A 17691-nucleotide genomic window follows, 5' to 3' on the forward strand; every position below is an offset into this window, starting at 1 on the left:
TGATTCCGATGTAAAATACCAAACAGTCAGCAATGGGGGGCGAAAAGACTGGCCTAGGGGACCCTCTCACCTGAGGAGAGCCAGCACTGGAAGTCTTCATGCCTGCATGGAGAAAAAAGTGATTCTTTCACATAAAATGTAGTTCATTTGATGTTATTCTTCGACATAAAACTAAACATCTATTGAGACATCCATTGTCTCCTTTTACAATGACCCGTAGCAACAGTATATCTCCTTCAAAAAGAGGAAGTGTTAAATTACTAAGTGTGCTTTCCGTCCAATGACATGGCACCCAGGCAATCATTGGAGAATTTATATTTATAATTTTCTCCTGGCCACTTACTGCAAGGCCTGAATAAATATTGGTGGCCGTCCTCGCAGGCGAACACGCAATAGGAACCTTTTTCCGTTCTGTGGTCACCGGGCAACCGTTAAATGAGTGACTCAGGAAAGGAAACGGAGATGCTGACTCACTGAGCGGTATGACGAACAAATGCAAGAGGCACACCACACACAGCCCAGAAGATGCACACATACACACTCACACACAACACACAACACACACAGCTTTAATCTGTGTCTCCTGTATCACCTAGATCAGCAACTCACTGTGTAACAGGTGTGAGTAGGGGGCCACAGCAGCACTGCCCAAAATACCCCTACCAACGCCCTACATACAGACATAGCTAAAACACACACACTCGCACACAGACACACAAATACACACGCACAAACGAACAAACAACGCAAGCATGCGCACACACACGCACACACACACACTACTATAAAAGAAAGAGGACTGTTAGCTAAAGAACATGACAATGGAACTGCAAATCAATGGTCAACAACTATTGACACTATTAGTAAAAGTTACATATCAGAGGCATACCATTGTTCTCTCTCATTAGTTTGCTCCACAATGACCACACCCCTTTTCGGTAGCCAATAAGATGAGGGTCCATCCAGAGACAGGAAACAGCAAACTCATTCTCTGGAGTGAAGTAAGTCTGTCAAGTGAAGATGAACAAATGTAATTTGTCATGTTGCTACATCATGATGCCCTACAACTACAGAACACTACGATGTTATGTTGCAACTTCCTGACATCCAGGTCTATCAATGTGAATTTCAAGAAAAAAGTGACTTAGAGAGAAGGTCAGAATACTACCGTACCTTGTGATTTGAGCCAGGGCCACATTCAGAGGATCAGTAATCCAGGAAATAAGACAAAAATAGGAATTGAGAAAGAGAGAAGAGAGAGAGAGAGAAAGAGAGAGAAGGAGAGAGAGAAATAGGTATACAGTAGTCAGTCCCATGGACTTGACCAGTAGCAGAGAACAGACAGATCAATGAATTGCCTGACTAATGTCTCACCTCCTTGGTGAGAGAGACAGTGAGAGGACAATATACATACACACACACACACAGAGAGACACACACACAAAGCTCTACAGAGAAGCTGCAATGACAATTTTGACTCAAAATCACAACCTGAACGTTTACAAGAGTGTTTGGAGGAAAGATGGTTTTAGAGGCCGGTGCAACCTCAGGACCCCTTACTATCTTCAGGACTTTCACCATGGCATATTATTACAAGCCTATGTGGGCATGAGTGTCCTCTAGTGGTTCTGTTGATAATAGCAGACAGTCGATGTCAAAGACATGTCACACACTTCAGCGGGAGAACAGCTAGGGCCGTATAGAAAATAGCTACTCTGCCGCTATGTGATTGATTCGCAGGAATCTTAAATATCTAGTTTCAAGTTTATTTGATGTTATGTAATAAATGTTTCTGTACAGATTCAATTCAATTACTACTATCTACTGAATGATGAAATACTGGATTCATTTAGTGAACATATTTTATTGAACCTTTATTTAACGAGGCAAGTCAGTTAAGAACAAATTCTTATTTACAATGAAGGCCTACCCTGGCCAAACCCAGACGACGCTGGGCCAATTGTGCGGCTCCCTATGGGACTCCCAATCACAGCCGGTTGTGATACAGCCTGGAAACGAATCAGGGTCTGTAGTGACGCCTCTAGCACTGAGATGCAGTGTCTTGGACTGCTGCGCCACTCGGGAGCCCACACACAGTATATTTCCCATACTCTTTCTGACAGAGGACAAGCTGTAAGGTCCGGTCGCTACTGTCCTCTCCCTGGCAACAAAATCACTGATGCTGGAGTACTACTTGACACACTCATGCAGCATCAGGATATTGTTCCCAGGGAGACACACACACACTCGTCTTTCAGGTCCTCTCTGTCCCGGGTCTGAAGAAGAAGGGAAGGAAGGAGTGAAGAGAGGCGTGGAGGAAAGGAGGTAGAGAGAGATGGACAGATGGTGGTTAACTCAAATGGAGGAAGCTGCTTGTGTTTCAACCTAGCCCCTGTGTGTTTCATTAAGGGGTACCCTCCTTCTCTCCTTTCATCCCTCCCTCCCTTCCTCCATTCCTCCCTCCCTCTTCCCGTATAGTCCAGGCATCATGTCACTTAGCCTGCAAACCCTGCTCCTTCTGTTAGGTCAGCCTGATGCTTGAACAGATACTTCACACTTTTTCCACTGAACCTAGCAGTATATCAAATCAAATCCAATTTTATTGGTCACATACATGTGTTTAGCAGATGTTATGAAGGGTGTAGCGAAATGATTGTGCTTCGAGCTCCAACAGTGCAGAAATATCTAATAAGTAATATCTAACAATTACAAACATATACCCAATACACACGAATCTAGTATGATACAGGCCAGGGTTGAAAAAGTCTAAACTATTTGCGCTGTGGTCAGTCTGTTTACCCAGCATCAACCTCTTGATATAAATCTACAACATTGTCCATTTCATTCATGAATTACAGTATCTTTGATTCCCCCTCTTTGGAAGATTGTGATCTGATGGGCCACATTAAAAGGGTCTTCCATCATTGCTCAGGTTTCAGGTGTGACAGGGTGACTAGTCGTTACATTCCCTAATTTACTGTTGTTTTTCTAACTGGGGCAAAGCATAGAATATCCCTTCTCCCCTGCCCCTTCCCAGGGTAATAACAGGTTTATATCTACCTCTCCCCTTCCCAGGGTAATAACAGGTTTATATCTACCTCTCCTCTTCCCAGGGTAATAACAGGTTTATATCTACCTCTCCTCTTCCCAGGGTAATAACAGGTTTATATCTACCTCTCCTCTTCCCAGGGTAATAACAGGTTTATATCTACCTCTCCTCTTCCCAGGGTAATAACAGGTTTATATCTACCTCTCCTCTTCCCAGGGTAATAACAGGTTTATATCTACCTCTCCTCTTCCCAGGGTAATAACAGGTTTATATCTACCTCTCCTCTTCCCAGGGTAATAACAGGTGTATATCTACCTCTCCTCTTCCCAGGGTAATAACAGGTTTATATCTACCTCTCCTCTTCCCAGGGTAATAACAGGTTTATATCTACCTCTCCTCTTCCCAGGGTAATAACAGGTTTATATCTACCTCTCCTCTTCCCAGGGTAATAACAGGTGTATATCTACCTCTCCTCTTCCCAGGGTAATAACAGGTTTATATCTACCTCTCCTCTTCCCAGGGTAATAACAGGTTTATATCTACCTCTCCTCTTCCCAGGGTAATAACAGGTTTATATCTACCTCTCCTCTTCCCAGGGTAATAACAGGTTTATATCTACCTCTCCCCTTCCCAGGGTAATAACAGGTTTATATCTACCTCTCCTCTTCCCAGGTTAATAACAGGTGTATATCTACCTCTCCTCTTCCCAGGTTAATAACAGGTTTATATCTACCTCTCCCCTTCCCAGGGTAATAACAGGTTTATATCTACCTCTCCTCTTCCCAGGGTAATAACAGGTTTATATCTACCTCTCCTCTTCCCAGGGTAATAACAGGTGTATATCTACCTCTCCTCTTCCCTGGGTAATAACAGGTTTATATCTACCTCTCCTCTTCCCAGGGTAATAACAGGTTTATATCTACCTCTCCTCTTCCCAGGGTAATAACAGGTTTATATCTACCTCTCCTCTTCCCAGGGTAATAACAGGTGTATATCTACCTCTCCTCTTCCCAGGGTAATAACAGGTTTATATCTACCTCTCCTCTTCCCAGGGTAATAACAGGTTTATATCTACCTCTCCTCTTCCCAGGGTAATAACAGGTTTATATCTACCTCTCCTCTTCCCAGGGTAATAACAGGTGTATATCTACCTCTCCTCTTCCCAGGGTAATAACAGGTGTATATCTACCTCTCCTCTTCCCAGGGTAATAACAGGTGTATATCTACCTCTCCTCTTCCCAGGGTAATAACAGGTTTATATCTACCTCTCCTCTTCCCAGGGTAATAACAGGTGTATATCTACCTCTCCTCTTCCCAGGGTAATAACAGGTGTATATCTACCTCTCCTCTTCCCAGGGTAATAACAGGTTTATATCTACCTCTCCTCTTCCCAGGGTAATAACAGGTTTATATCTACCTCTCCCCTTCCCAGGGTAATAACAGGTGTATATCTACCTCTCCTCTTCCCAGGGTAATAACAGGTTTATATCTACCTCTCCTCTTCCCAGGGTAATAACAGGTTTATATCTACCTCTCCTCTTCCCAGGTCAACATCAATGGGCATTTGGTGACAGTCCGAAGAAATTCAATGCACCAGTCCCACAATGCAATGCAACGGCTTGGGACACTTGTCCATGTGCAGACCCTAGTGGGTGGAGTCAGGGACAGAAAGGGCCAATAGTAGCCCTAACCCTACTAGAAAAATGGGATTGAGGGAGGTTGCTTTGCTTTTCTAATTGGGTTAGCTTTGAGTGTCCCACACCAATTGAGTTGTGACACATGTACATTTGCAGGGGGGGGGGGGGGTCCTGCATAACTATCCTTTTACACTAGAGGCGCAGAATCATCATATCCAGCCGTCAGATGACAAGTGACACCAAACAATCCGTGAGAGGAGGGTAATTGGAGCTCGCCTGACTTTTTCTGAGCATGCAAAACACACATACACACACACAACCACACACACACAGGGCTTATTCTGAGCAGTGCAAAACCGTGACGCCCCAAGCAGGGCCACATGACCCTCTGCTCTCCCACTGTCCAGACTATGTAGCTCTGCACTCTGGGTAAAACTGTGAAATGAGCCCTCCACCACCCAGGCCCCTAGCAGCCCTGGCTACAGCCTTTATTTGGACACGCCAGGAGGATAGCTTCTCACTTGTCATTCTGGTGTTTTGCAGGTTAAGGGAAACTAGACACTGAAACAACAGCCAAAGTGGTAAACATGTTATTGTGTCCTGTCAGTTAAATATTTTCACAAGGGAGAAATAAAAACCTAATTTGTCTTCTCCATTAATCAGGGTGGCAAAAACCTCCTGTGTAATTCCACATTAACATTCCTTCATGAGCTGAGTTGGAACGTACAGTTTTGGAGTTGCTAAGTTTGTTCTCCGCTCAAATCTTATTCATAAACCAGCATTGATGGTCAATATAGAAATGGAATTAAGTGGAAGAGCATTTTTCTTTTCACTAGGGGCTTACTATCACAAATACTATCTTAGAACAGATTATTGTCTTTAGAGTGTTTGCTGACAGAGTTCCTATAATATGATGACATAAACGTAAGATACATTTCAGAGAACTGGTAATGCAAAAATGAGCCTCTGTTGACAGCAGTACACCTGCTCTTCCCCAGTTGAGACCTGGACATGGCTGAACAAGCAAGACTGATGCCAATAATGCACTGCCATTTTGGACAAGTGTGTACGCGTCAAGTGTGTGAATGAGCATTAAGTGTGTGTGTGTGTGTGTGTGTGTGTGTGTGTGTGTGTGTGTGTGTGTGTGTGTGTGTGTGTGTGTGTGTGTGTGTGTGCGTGCGTGCGTGCGTGCGTGCGTGCGTGCGTGCGTGCGTGCATGCGTGCGTGTGTGTGTGTGTACTTGCATGCTGTGTCTGAATAAGTTTTGAGTGGGGCCAATTTAACCTGACGTATTTATCTGTGTTCATTTCCCGGTACGGGCATAACACGCTTTACTGGGATGAGGAACTCTATACTACAGTGCATAGTACAGTAACCTGTAATAGCACCTCCACCCCTCAACACAGTCTAAATGTAGACACCCTGAACACATCCCTAAACAGACACTAAGTAGAGGTAAACACATCCACAGTATGTCCATTACCTACTGTGTAGAGGGTTGTGTATGTAGAGGACTCTACTCCCCTCCACTATTCTCCCCCCATCCTCCTCTTCTCCTGCTGGGAAAAAGAGTAGGACAGACACAGTTAGATCCTCTACAAGGCTTCTTCAACACAATCAGATGAATCACGCAGCATATTTAGCACCACTTAAAGTACACCCCCTCAGAGAGAAAGAGAAAAAAAATGTATCTCCTGACAAAATAATGAAGGCTTTGGTTCAGAGTTGTTGGTTTTTTAAACCCTAAAGTACCAGGTATTTACGTTACATAATAAAATGGTAACTGCACAGTTATAATCAGTGGATAAAGTACTGTAAAATAAAGTGCTAGCACAATTTCACTAACCTAATATAGAGAAGAGGCATCAGTATTACCCTCCCAAAAACCTGATGATGAAACCAACTCCCCTCCAAAGCAAAGAGAGTTAGTAAGTGAACGCCAAAATCCATGTTATGACAGTATCCGACCACTAGGAGGCAGAGAAATACATGTTATGACAGTATCCTACCACTAGGTGGCAGATAAACCCATGTCATGACAGTATTCTACCACTAGGAGGCAGAGAAACCCATGTCATGACAGTATCCTACCACCAGGAGGCAGTGAAACCCATGTCATGACAGTATCCTACCACTAGGAGGCAGAGAAACCCATGTCATGACAGTATCCGACCACTAGGAGGCAGAGAAACCCATGTCATGACAGTGTCCTACCACTAAGAGGCAGAGAAACCCATTTCATGACAGTATCCTACCACTAAGCGGCAGATAAACCCATGCCGTGACAGTATCTGACCACTAGGAGGCAGAGAAACCCATGTCATGACAGTATCCTACCACCAGGAGGCAGATAAACCCATGTCGTGACAGTATCCTACCACTAAGAGGCAGTTAAACCCATGTCGTGACAGTATCCTACCACTAAGAGGCAGAGAAACCCATGTCGTGACAATATCCTACCACTAGGTGGCAGAGAAACTCATGTCATGACAGTATCCTACCACTAGGTGGCAGAGAAGAGAACTCCTCCCTCCAGAAAAGCTTGGTTCAATCAGCCAGTGTGTGTAGTGGATGGAAGTTGACCTTATAGGGTCCTGCATGTCTAATAGATGTGTCTGTGCTGCTTCTGCTGTATCACGGCTATTTAAAAATAAAAGCGCCATGTCAGTCCGTCCACTCTCCCGCCTGTCCCTCTCTGCCTGGGTTCTGGGTGGTTACCGCGATGAGGAGAAGAGATCAGGATATCAAACGACCCATTTAGATCAGGAACACAAATTATAGATATAGCTATCCTGTCTATATCTGTACTGTCTATATGTGTCTTTATCTGTCATGTCTATAGCTGTACTATCTATAGCTGTCTATATCTATAATATCTATAACTGTCTATATCTATTCTCTCTATAACTGTCTATATCTATACTATCTATAACTGTCTATATCTATACTATCTATAACTGTCTATATCTATACTATCTATAGCTGTCTATATCTATACTATCTATAGCTGTCTATATCTATACTATCTAGAACTGTCTATATCTATACTATCTATAGCTGTCTATATCTATACTATCTATAACTGTCTATATCTATACTATCTATAACTGTCTATATCTATACTATCTATAACTGTCTATATCTATACTATCTAGAACTGTCTATATCTATACTATCTATAGCTGTCTATATCTATACTATATATAACTGTCTATATCTATACTATCTAGAACTGTCTATATCTATACTATCTAGAACTGTCTATATCTGTGTATACTGTAAGGTTTGGTTGCCGCCCTGGATGTATAGTCGTGTACATTAATTTGACTACTCATTTGTTGCTGATAATTTTCCTGCACAGGAGTGTGTTCAAAGTTTAAAAGGGATTATAAAGTTTGTAATTTTCACTTTAAAATCTATACTGCAGGTAGCCTAGCCTGGGGGTTAAGGGAATTGGGCCAGTAACTGAAAGGTTGCTGGTTCAAATCCCCAAGCTAGGTGAAAAATCTATCAACATGTCCTTGAGCAAGGCACCTAACCCTAATTGCTTCTGTAAGTCGCTCTGGATAAGAGTGTCTGCTAAATGCTGCTGCAGGATTATTTTCCTGCTGAAGCAAACTGGCTCAAATTAAAATCCTACATCTGTACATACAAGTGTTAAAAATAAGACTATATCCACTTTAACATAGTCTGCAGAATGTCTCTAAAGGCTTTATTAAGGGTTTATTGTCTACTTACTTGACTGCAACATTAGGTTAGACTGTGAACTGTTGGTTTGGTCTCAGGAGAAAGAGGGGGATTGGAGGGTTCGGGTTCGTAGGGTGTAAGGAAGTGGGTGTTGTGGGGTGTGTAGGCATGTGGGGGGTTAGTCAAGACGAGCAATGGCACACCTAGGCCTGTCATGACGTCGTCAACCTGTACAACCTCATTTTAGGAATTTCACTAAGACTTTGTTTCAGTATTTATTATCACGGTGATATTCCCAAACATTTTTGAGTCTTTAAAAGTGAGTGTAGTGAAGGTAGAAAGTAAACTGAAACCATCTTAACGCAGTAACAAGAAACCAATTGAAGCCTGAGACTGTGCCATATAAAGGTACACATACAAACACGTGACTGCAACTCATACAGTACACCAACACATATCTCACATTTACTGTAATCCATGCAGGAGACCAGTTTAGCTCAAACTGATATTTCAGCAATAACATGAAGCTAGCACTGAGCTGCGGCACACACAATCACTGAGAAATTTGGTGCCGACGCCGAGAGGCCGAGGACTGTTGGGAAAGTGTTGAAAAGCTAGACTGTCACCTCTGACCTGCACACACTCATAGACACACAATCATAATCCAAGGCGAACAGCTGTAGAACTCTTGGATGGTGCAAAGTGATCATTCAGTCACAACCACTAACAGATACTAAAACAGTCCCGCTGGGACAGCTAGTCAGGGGGGAGACGACACAACGTACACACAGTAGCCGGAGAATCTAATAATTGACATATTGCTAAAGCATTCCCTAACTGGCTATATCAAAATAAATCGCTTTTGTGGTTTTTGAGGACACTGCCAGCGATGTTCTAATCTATACCCTCAACTATCTCTGAGCTCCTCCTATCCCTCACTGAAGCCTGACAATCCATCTCACGCTCTCTACCTATCCCAACATCCTCCAAGGGGCCCTGGGGAGTCCCTGTCCCTCCTACCCCCCCTGTCATCCCTCACCCTTCACTCCCCCACCACCAGAGAGAGAGAAACTGTCACTCATGCTTTAAGCCAACTGGCATTCGGGTGGGCCTACTCCAGTTCAGGGGGGGGTCCTACTCCAGTTGCATGGTGTAACTATATTTCGATCAAAAATGCAATGAGTCAGGGTTACCCCTGGTTACGAATGAAACACACATGAAACAGAAGATAGAAGGACAGAGACAGAGAGACAGAACATGAAGGGTACAAGCTACACAGGCTCAAACTGATTTTCACATCTAATAAATAGTTTACATGACACTTGTTGCGGACTAACTTACTGTACTTATGATTTAAATAATTGTGAAGTTTTTAGTTTTTTTGTATGGATTGCTGCTTCTAGCCTCACTCTTTAAATACAGAGGCTGGCTAGCTGCACTCCTTACATTTCCGTGGCAACTGATGCTAGCCAATGGCTAAAGCACAGAGATTAAAGGACAGGTTTGAATCTAAAACCATAACATGAAATAGGCTACAGCATAGTGCAGGCTGGTGGAAGCCAAGATCCCTGTGGATTTGAACATTTCAGAAAATCATCTGAATAGCCTGTCTAGCCCAAATCTCTTAACACTCTTTAAGGGGGGACTGAAGCTTGAGAAGTGCACATTACATTCCACCCCATGGCCCATTTCCTATCCCGTAGGTAACACAAGGGAGAGAGCAACCATTCTCTGTCTCTATAGAACAGAAAGGTGGAGGGGAAGAGAGAGAGTCCGGAGAGAAATAGAAAGAGGGAAGAGTAACGAGCAAAAAAGAAAGAGAGAATATGAGATATGGGAGAGAGAGAGAGCGAGAGAGAGAGAGAAACAAAATAAGAGATATGGGAGAGAGATAGGGGAAGAGAGAAAGAGAAACAAAATAAGAGTTATGGGAGAGCGATAGGGGAAGAGAGAGATAGGGGAGAGAGCGAGAGAGAGCTGCACCTGCTGATGTGGGTGTAGATACAATGGCTTTACAACCATCTCAGGGAGCTATAGTACACTAGCTAGCATAGGCCTAAGTAATGGTCTGGTGAGATCACACCAGCAGAGGGGGATATCTGTGTGTGGGGAAGTCTCTCTCCGGCCACCTGAGAAACAACTGTCCCCTCTTACCCAGAGCTCTTCAATCCCGGTCCTGGGGACTTAGGAGCCATACATGGTGCATGCTTTTGTGTCAACACAATCACACCTGATTCAACTAATCAAGGGGTGATGACACTGCCATGACCATGGCCCAGCCTGGTTTTTAACTGGGACGGGTGTTTTTCTCAGTAAACAAATTGTTGGTTAAAACATTGTCCATTTAATTAAGAAATGTGATTGGGAACACCTAACAGTATGCAGGTTAATTGTATTTGAAGTGTTCATGCAACCCACCTGATAACTGTCTCCATATATTATGCCTAGAAAACATCTGGTCATTTTCATCCCTGGATAAAACTATGTCCTGTTGTGTTCATCCTCCCCTCACAAACCCACAACGGTGTAGCCTACCCTTGGCTCAAGTGCAGATTGCAGAGTGTATGTGAGGGAGGGTGCTTAGGTTGTTGTTGTAGAGCTGACAGAACCCAAAAATTAGATCATATTACTCCAGTGCTAGCCTCCCTACACTGGCTTCCTGTTAAGGCAAGGGCTGATTTCAAGGTTTTACTGCTAACCTACAAAGCATTACATGGGCTTGCTCCTACCTATCTTTCCGAGTTGGTCCTGCCGTACATACCTACACGTACGCTACGGTCACAAGACGCAGGCCTCCTAATTGTCCCTAGAATTTGTAAGCAAACAGCTAGAGGCAGGGCTTTCTCCTATAGAGCTCCATTTTTATGGAATGGTCTGCCTACCCATGTGAGAGACGCAGACTCGGTCTCAACCTTTAAGTCTTTACTGAAGACTCATCTCTTCAGTAGGTCCTATGATTGAGTGTAGTCCGGCCCAGGAGTGTGAAGGTGAACGTAAAGGCTCTGGAGCAACGAACCGCCATTGCTGTCTCTGCCTGGCCGGTTCCCCTCTCTCCACTGGGATTCTCTGCCTCTAACCCTATTACAGGGGCTGAGTCACTGGCTTACTGGTGCTCTTTCATGCCGTCCCTAGGAGGGGTGCGTCACTTGAGTGGGTTGAGTCACTGACGTGATCTTCCTGTCTGGGTTGGCGTCTTCCCCCTTGGATTGTGCCGTGGCGGAAATCTTTGTGGGCTATACTCTGCCTTGTCTCAGGATGGTAAGTTGGTGTTTGAAGATATCCCTCTAGTGGTGTGGGGGCTGTGCTTTGGCAAAGTGGGTGGGGTTATATCCTTCCTGTTTGGCCCTGTCCGGGTGTATCATCGGATGGGGCCACAGTGTCTCCTGACACTCCTGTCTCAGCCTCCAGTATTTATGCTGCAGTAGTTTATGTGTCGGGGGGCTAGGGTCAGTTTGTTATATCTGGAGTACTTCTCCTGTCTTATCCGGTGTCCTATGTGAATTTCAGTATGCTCTCTCTAATTCTCTCTTTCTCTCTTTCTTTCTCTCTCTCGGAGGACCTGAGCCCTAGGACCATGCCTCAGGATGACCTGGCATGATGACTCCTTGCTGTCCCCAGTCCACCTGGCCGTGTTGCTGCTCCAGTTTCAACTGTTCTGCCTGCGGCTATGGAACCCTGACCTGTTCCCCGGACGTGCTACCTGTCCCAGACCTGCTGTTTTCAACTCTCTAGAGACCGCAGGAGCGGTAGAGATACTCTTAATGATCGGCTATGAAAAGCCAACTGACATTTACTCCTGAGGTGCTGGCTTGCTGCACCCTCGACAACTACTGTGATTATTATTATTTGACCATGCTGGTGATTTATGAACATTTGAACATCTTGGCCATGTTCTGTTATAATCTCCACCCGGCACAGCCAGAAGAGGACTGGCCACCCCTCATAGCCTGGTTCCTCTCTAGGTTTCTTCCAAGGTTTTTGCCGTTCTAGGGAATTTTTCCTAGCCACCGTGATTCTACACCTGCATTGCTTGCTGTTAGGGGTTTTAGGCTGGGTTTCTGTACAGCACTTTGAGATATCAGCTGATGTACGAAGGGCTATATAAATACATTTGATTTGATTTGATTTGACAGGGTACTCAGCCAGCCTGGCAGTAAGTTATGCTGGAGGGAGGAGTAACGTGAGCATTGATGATCAGAAGTTGAGCAGCAATCAGACAGAACACTCTGTCTTGTTTTCCATTGGTTCCTGTGAGAAGTGGGACAGGGTCACTACAGGGCTCCCATCAACATAAACTTGCACTCACGCACACACTGTTTAATCTTGAGTGATTCATGTCAGCGCATCAGGAGAGCGAAACAAAACAACTTGAGGAGGGAGAGGGAAGGAGAGGGAGAGAGGGGGTTAGAGGTAAAGAGGAGGAGAAATGAGGAGAGGAGAGGGACTGCGGAGGAGTGGAGAGGAGTGGAGAGAGAGGGGAAGGAGTGGAGAGGGAGGCAGAGGCGATGAAGAGGGGAGGTGAGGAGAGGGAGAGGGGAGGAGTGGAGAGGGGAGGAGAGAGAAGAGGGGAGGAGAAGGGAGGGAGGAGTTTGGAGGGGAGGAGAGGACTGGTGATGGGATTAGGGGGGATTGGGATGAATCTGAGAGCGCTATCGGTATGTCCCCTACCACAGCTGGCCAGATGGAAATAGACAGAGGTGTAACTGAGTCCAGGAGAGAAGAGGAGCAATCGCTTTTCCCAGGATGGATGGAGTTCAAGCAGTCTCTCTGACAATATCCTGTTTGTACAACATGGCAGATAGATACGAAGCCCAAAGCCCGAACCCATGGCAGCCAGCTAGTGGGCTGAGTGAGCGAGGGCGGGCTACAGATCTCTGTGCCTGAGTGTAAGAGGAGGACAGTAGGCTGAATAGCTCAGCAGCTGAGCCCCAGATATACTCCCTGTAACTTCACCAAGACCTTATCAGATATGTTCCCTGTGACTTCACCAAGACCTTATCAGATATACTCCCTGTAACTTCACCAAGACCTTATCAGATATGTGCCCTGTGACTTCACCAAGAGCTTATCAGATAAGTTCCCTGTAACTTCACCAAGACCTTATCAGATATGCTCCCTGTGACTTCACCAAGACCTTATCAGTTATGTGCCCTGTGACTTCACCAAGACCTTATCAGATATGTTCCCTGTGACTTCACCAAGACCTTATCAGATATGTGCCCTGTGACTTCACCAAGACCTTATCAGATATGTTCCCTGTGACTTCACCAACACCTTATCAGATATGTTTGCTGTAACTTCACCAAGACCTTATCAGATATGTTCCCGGTGACTTCACCAAGACCTTATCAGATATGTGCCCTGTGACTTCACCAAGATCTTATCAGATATGTTTGCTGTAACTTCACCAAGACCTTATCAGATATGTTCCCGGTGACTTCACCAAGACCTTATCAGATATGTGCCCTGTGACTTCACCAAGATCTTATCAGATATGTTTGCTGTAACTTCACCAAGACCTTATCAGATATGTTCCCGGTGACTTCACCAAGACCTTATCAGATATGTGCCCTGTGACTTCACCAAGACCTTATCAGATATGTGCCCTGTGACTTCACCAAGATCTTATCAGATATCTTCCCTGTGACTTCACCAAGACCTTATCAGATATGTTCCCTGTGACTTCACCAAGACCTTATCAGATATGTTCCCTGTGACTTCACCAAGACCTTATCAGATATGTTCCCTGTGACTTCACCAAGACCTTATCAGATATGTTCCCTGTGACTTCACCAAGACCTTATCAGATATGTTCCCTGTGACTTCACCAAGACCTTATCAGATATACTCCCTGTGACTTCACCAAGACATTATCAGTGGCAGAAACGTTGTCCATAAACAGCAAACAGTATCAAACCTGCAGACATAAGTAATTTTTCAGTGTATTATTTTTTCCATTCTCACCCTGAAATTTGCACATACCCTAGCCAAAACAGGATTTGTTGTCTTTCAAATACTTTTTAAGGTGCACTTGATTTAGCTTGCTCTATGCAGTGGGACCAATAGATAAAAAGCAAGCGAAAGAAAGCAAGCCCAAACCCAGCAGGTGAGCAGGTTCTTGCTCGCGCATCTTACCCTGGCAGTAAGAAGAGAACGCTGCCACCGCCTGGTTGGCTTGGCAGCTGAGAGTCCGTCCCCATGTCTGTCAGAGAGACACAGCTATGCCAACAGGACTCAGCTCTCGCCACACCAAAATAGCTCCAAACAATCCCAGCCAGGCATGAGCTGATTAAAACAACTATGTGGTAATCATGGTCCAGGGATCTGGGCGAGATCCCTCAGGAGGCTAATGTGTTTTACTATCCCTCTGTTTGATCACTCTGTTGTCACAGAGAACTTTCCTGCTGAGCAGGAAATGCAAATTATAGTGGATTCGAAGTTTAAAAGGCTTCTAAAGTTTGTAATTTATACTTTAAAATGTCAAACTGTATTTATACTAACTAAAAATGTATCAACACCTACAAAAATGTCCATGAATGATAATCCAAATAATAGTTCACATTTCCTGTTGCTGCATGATTATTTTCCTATTGTGAGAAATTGGTCAAATTACGATAGTACACCTGTATGTGTGTTTTATTCACTGAGCTAACCAATGTGCCATCGTGTTTTTTAGTAATTCCGTAGTAAGCAGTTAGACACAGCTATAATGCTGGAGTACAGATCCCCCAGCAGGATATATGGGCAAGTTTTTACACTAAACATAACATATGGGCTAAAATAGATCAACAAAATATTTTACAAACCCAGACATCAGTCTTGTCTCAAAACGTCATAATATGTGGATATAGTAAGCTCTATCAACCAGCTCAACACAAAACAGGAATACAATGACAAACACAAATCCCAATCACAAAAATGTAATTTCCCTATCACATACCAATATGTTTGTCCATGTAGAAGAAGTCTGCTCTGGTTCTTAGTCTCATTGTCTTTCCTCCACCTTCTCCACCTCCTACACTGCTGCATCTTGTCTTCATGGATCCCATAAAGCTGCACCTGCGCAGAAAACGACATAACAGAACAACATCCACACACAGCTAAAACATAAAGTCAATCTGTACAATCTCTACGTGCACAAGCCCAACCGTCACATCCCTCTTCCCCTCTCCCTCATCCCCCTCTCCTCCTCTCCTCCATCACACAGGAAACCTGGCCTTCCTGCAAAAAAGCGTCGGAGCATGGAAAGGGGACAAGGTCGCGGCCGGGGGCAGGTATGGAGGGAGAGGATGTTTTTGTCATTCCTCAACCCCCCTGGTTGAGAGGCCTGCTGTCGTCTATCCTGAGGAAACTGGTTCACGTCATTGGTGCTCAGAGGAGCACTACAGCTCCAGCCATAGGCTCAGTAGCAGGCCCACAGCGACACAGACACCATAGCTGCAGAGAGGGCAGATATCAGCAATGACCCCCACATGGGAGGAACAAAGTAGCTTTATTTTTATCGATAGTTGGGATACTGTACAGTAAGCCAATGTTTAATGGAAAGGGAAAGGTGTCAAGGTCAGTTCAATATCTTTATCGATATGTTTCTCTCCAAAGCTAGTTGCTGTTGAACCAGCAGGAAACATTATACTTTACTGTTTCCAAGCCAGCGGCAATTATCCATTTCCTGTACATAATAGGCTACAGCAGGGCCTGGCCAGCTGTGAATGTGTCAATACTCCAGCAGGTGACTGCTCAGTGAAAAACAGCCTAACAGCCTCAAAGGGAGGTGGCTCTTCAAAATTCATCAGTCATTAACACTTCCTTTATCAGGCACCAACAGCTGTGTCTGGCCCAAAGACATAACACGTACAGTACGACTGACACTGGCGATTTGAAGACTCAAAACCTAATATTTTCATAAACCAAAGTTTTACCTCTACCTGTGATGATAGTGAGCCTACCCGCATCACAGGGGAAAGTCCAAACGTGACTGGGCCTCCGAATAACAGGATGTTTATAGATACGCCTGGGGGATCTGTGCCAGAGAGACAGCTCTGTAACACGGGGAGGGAGATGGGCAATGGGAGTGGAGGAATAGAGGAAGAGAGTGAGAGAGGAAGAGAGGGAGAGAGGGAGAGAGGGAGAGAGGGAGAGAGGAAGAGAGGGAGTGGAGGAAGAAAGGGAGAGAGGGAGTGGAGGGAGAGAGGGAGAGAGGAAGAGAGGGAGAGAGGAAGAGAGAAAGAGAGGGAGAGAGGGAGAGAGGAAGAAAGGGAGAGAGGAAGTGGAGGGAGAGAGGGAGAGAGGGAGAGAGGGAGAGAGGAAGAAAGGGAGAGAGGGAGTGGAGGGAGAGAGGGAGAGAGGAAGAAAGGGAGAGAGGAAGAAAGGGAGAGAGGGAGTGGAGGGAGAGAGGGAGAGAGGAAGAAAGGGAGAGAGGAAGAAAGGGAGAGAGGGAGTGGAGGGAGAGAGGGAGACAGGGAGAGAGGGAGAGAGGAAGAAAGGGAGAGAGGGAGTGGAGGGAGAGAGGGAGACAGGGAGAGAGGGAGAGAGGAAGAAAGGGAGAGAGGAAGTGGAGGGAGAGAGGGAGACAGGGAAGGAGCAGAGCAGGTCAGCCAGGTGACATCTGGCCAACCAAATAGAAAGTCTTCTATTTTCTTGGCCACTTATCTGTTCTAAAGCCTTTCCCCAGCATTACCTAAAGCCTTTTGCCAGCACGTCCTTAAGTCTTTCCCAAACATGTCCTAAAGCCTTTCCCTTTTATGTCCTAAAGCAGGAGTCACCAACGATCGCGGTCGACAAGTTGATCTTGAAGCATTCCAAGTCGATCGCGAGTAGTGTTCAAAATTTGAGAAAAAAAAATCATAAATGTCTAAATGTTTTAATTTATTTCTTATTATTTATGACTTCAATTTCAAATGTGCCATGTGTGAGCCCTGTGTGTAGTGATGGGGGTTGAGGGGCGGGGGAGGTGTATATCTGGCCAATCAAATCCAGTTTCTTGGTTTAACGTCTGACAAATTATGTCTCTGACTCCCACCTTAACTAGCGCAGGCACTTGTTGTAACGCTCACAAGCTATCAAGCTAACGATACGCAAGCTAACGTAACGATGGAGGAGGCACAACAGAAAAAGCAAAAAACAATTTTCATGTAGAATGGGAACACGATTTTCTGTTCACCATTGTTAAGGACAAAAGGATTTTCCTGATTTTGTCACCAGGCTGTAGCGCTCGCAAAAACAGGTAATGTGGAGTGGCACCACAACACCATCCACCCCAAGTTCAAAGAAACCTACCCGCTAAAGAGCACGCTTCGTTCACAGAAACCTACCCGCTAA

General features: G+C 44.9%; 1 protein-coding gene across 7 annotated transcripts in view; it reads right to left on the reverse strand.

The window, feature by feature from the left end:
• The window catches only part of LOC129862220 (class A basic helix-loop-helix protein 15-like), a 41352-nt gene extending 25878 nt beyond the window's left edge, over positions 1 to 15474 (reverse strand). Inside the window, exons 1-4 of one of the 7 annotated variants that reach the window (XM_055933692.1) lie at positions 15314 to 15474; positions 6174 to 6242; positions 890 to 1007; positions 71 to 102 (exon numbers count right to left, since the gene is read on the reverse strand). The gene's annotated coding sequence lies outside the window, so the exon portion shown is untranslated. Of the gene's footprint in view, positions 1 to 70; positions 103 to 889; positions 1008 to 6169; positions 6246 to 15313 lie in introns of all 7 variants that reach the window. The other 6 variants (XM_055933672.1, XM_055933663.1, XM_055933656.1 and 3 more) reach the window with 6 other exon arrangements.
• Between the last annotated feature and the right edge of the window lie 2217 nt (positions 15475 to 17691).

Source organism: Salvelinus fontinalis, chromosome 1 (assembly GCF_029448725.1).
Source record: "Salvelinus fontinalis isolate EN_2023a chromosome 1, ASM2944872v1, whole genome shotgun sequence".
NCBI lineage: Eukaryota > Metazoa > Chordata > Actinopteri > Salmoniformes > Salmonidae > Salvelinus > Salvelinus fontinalis.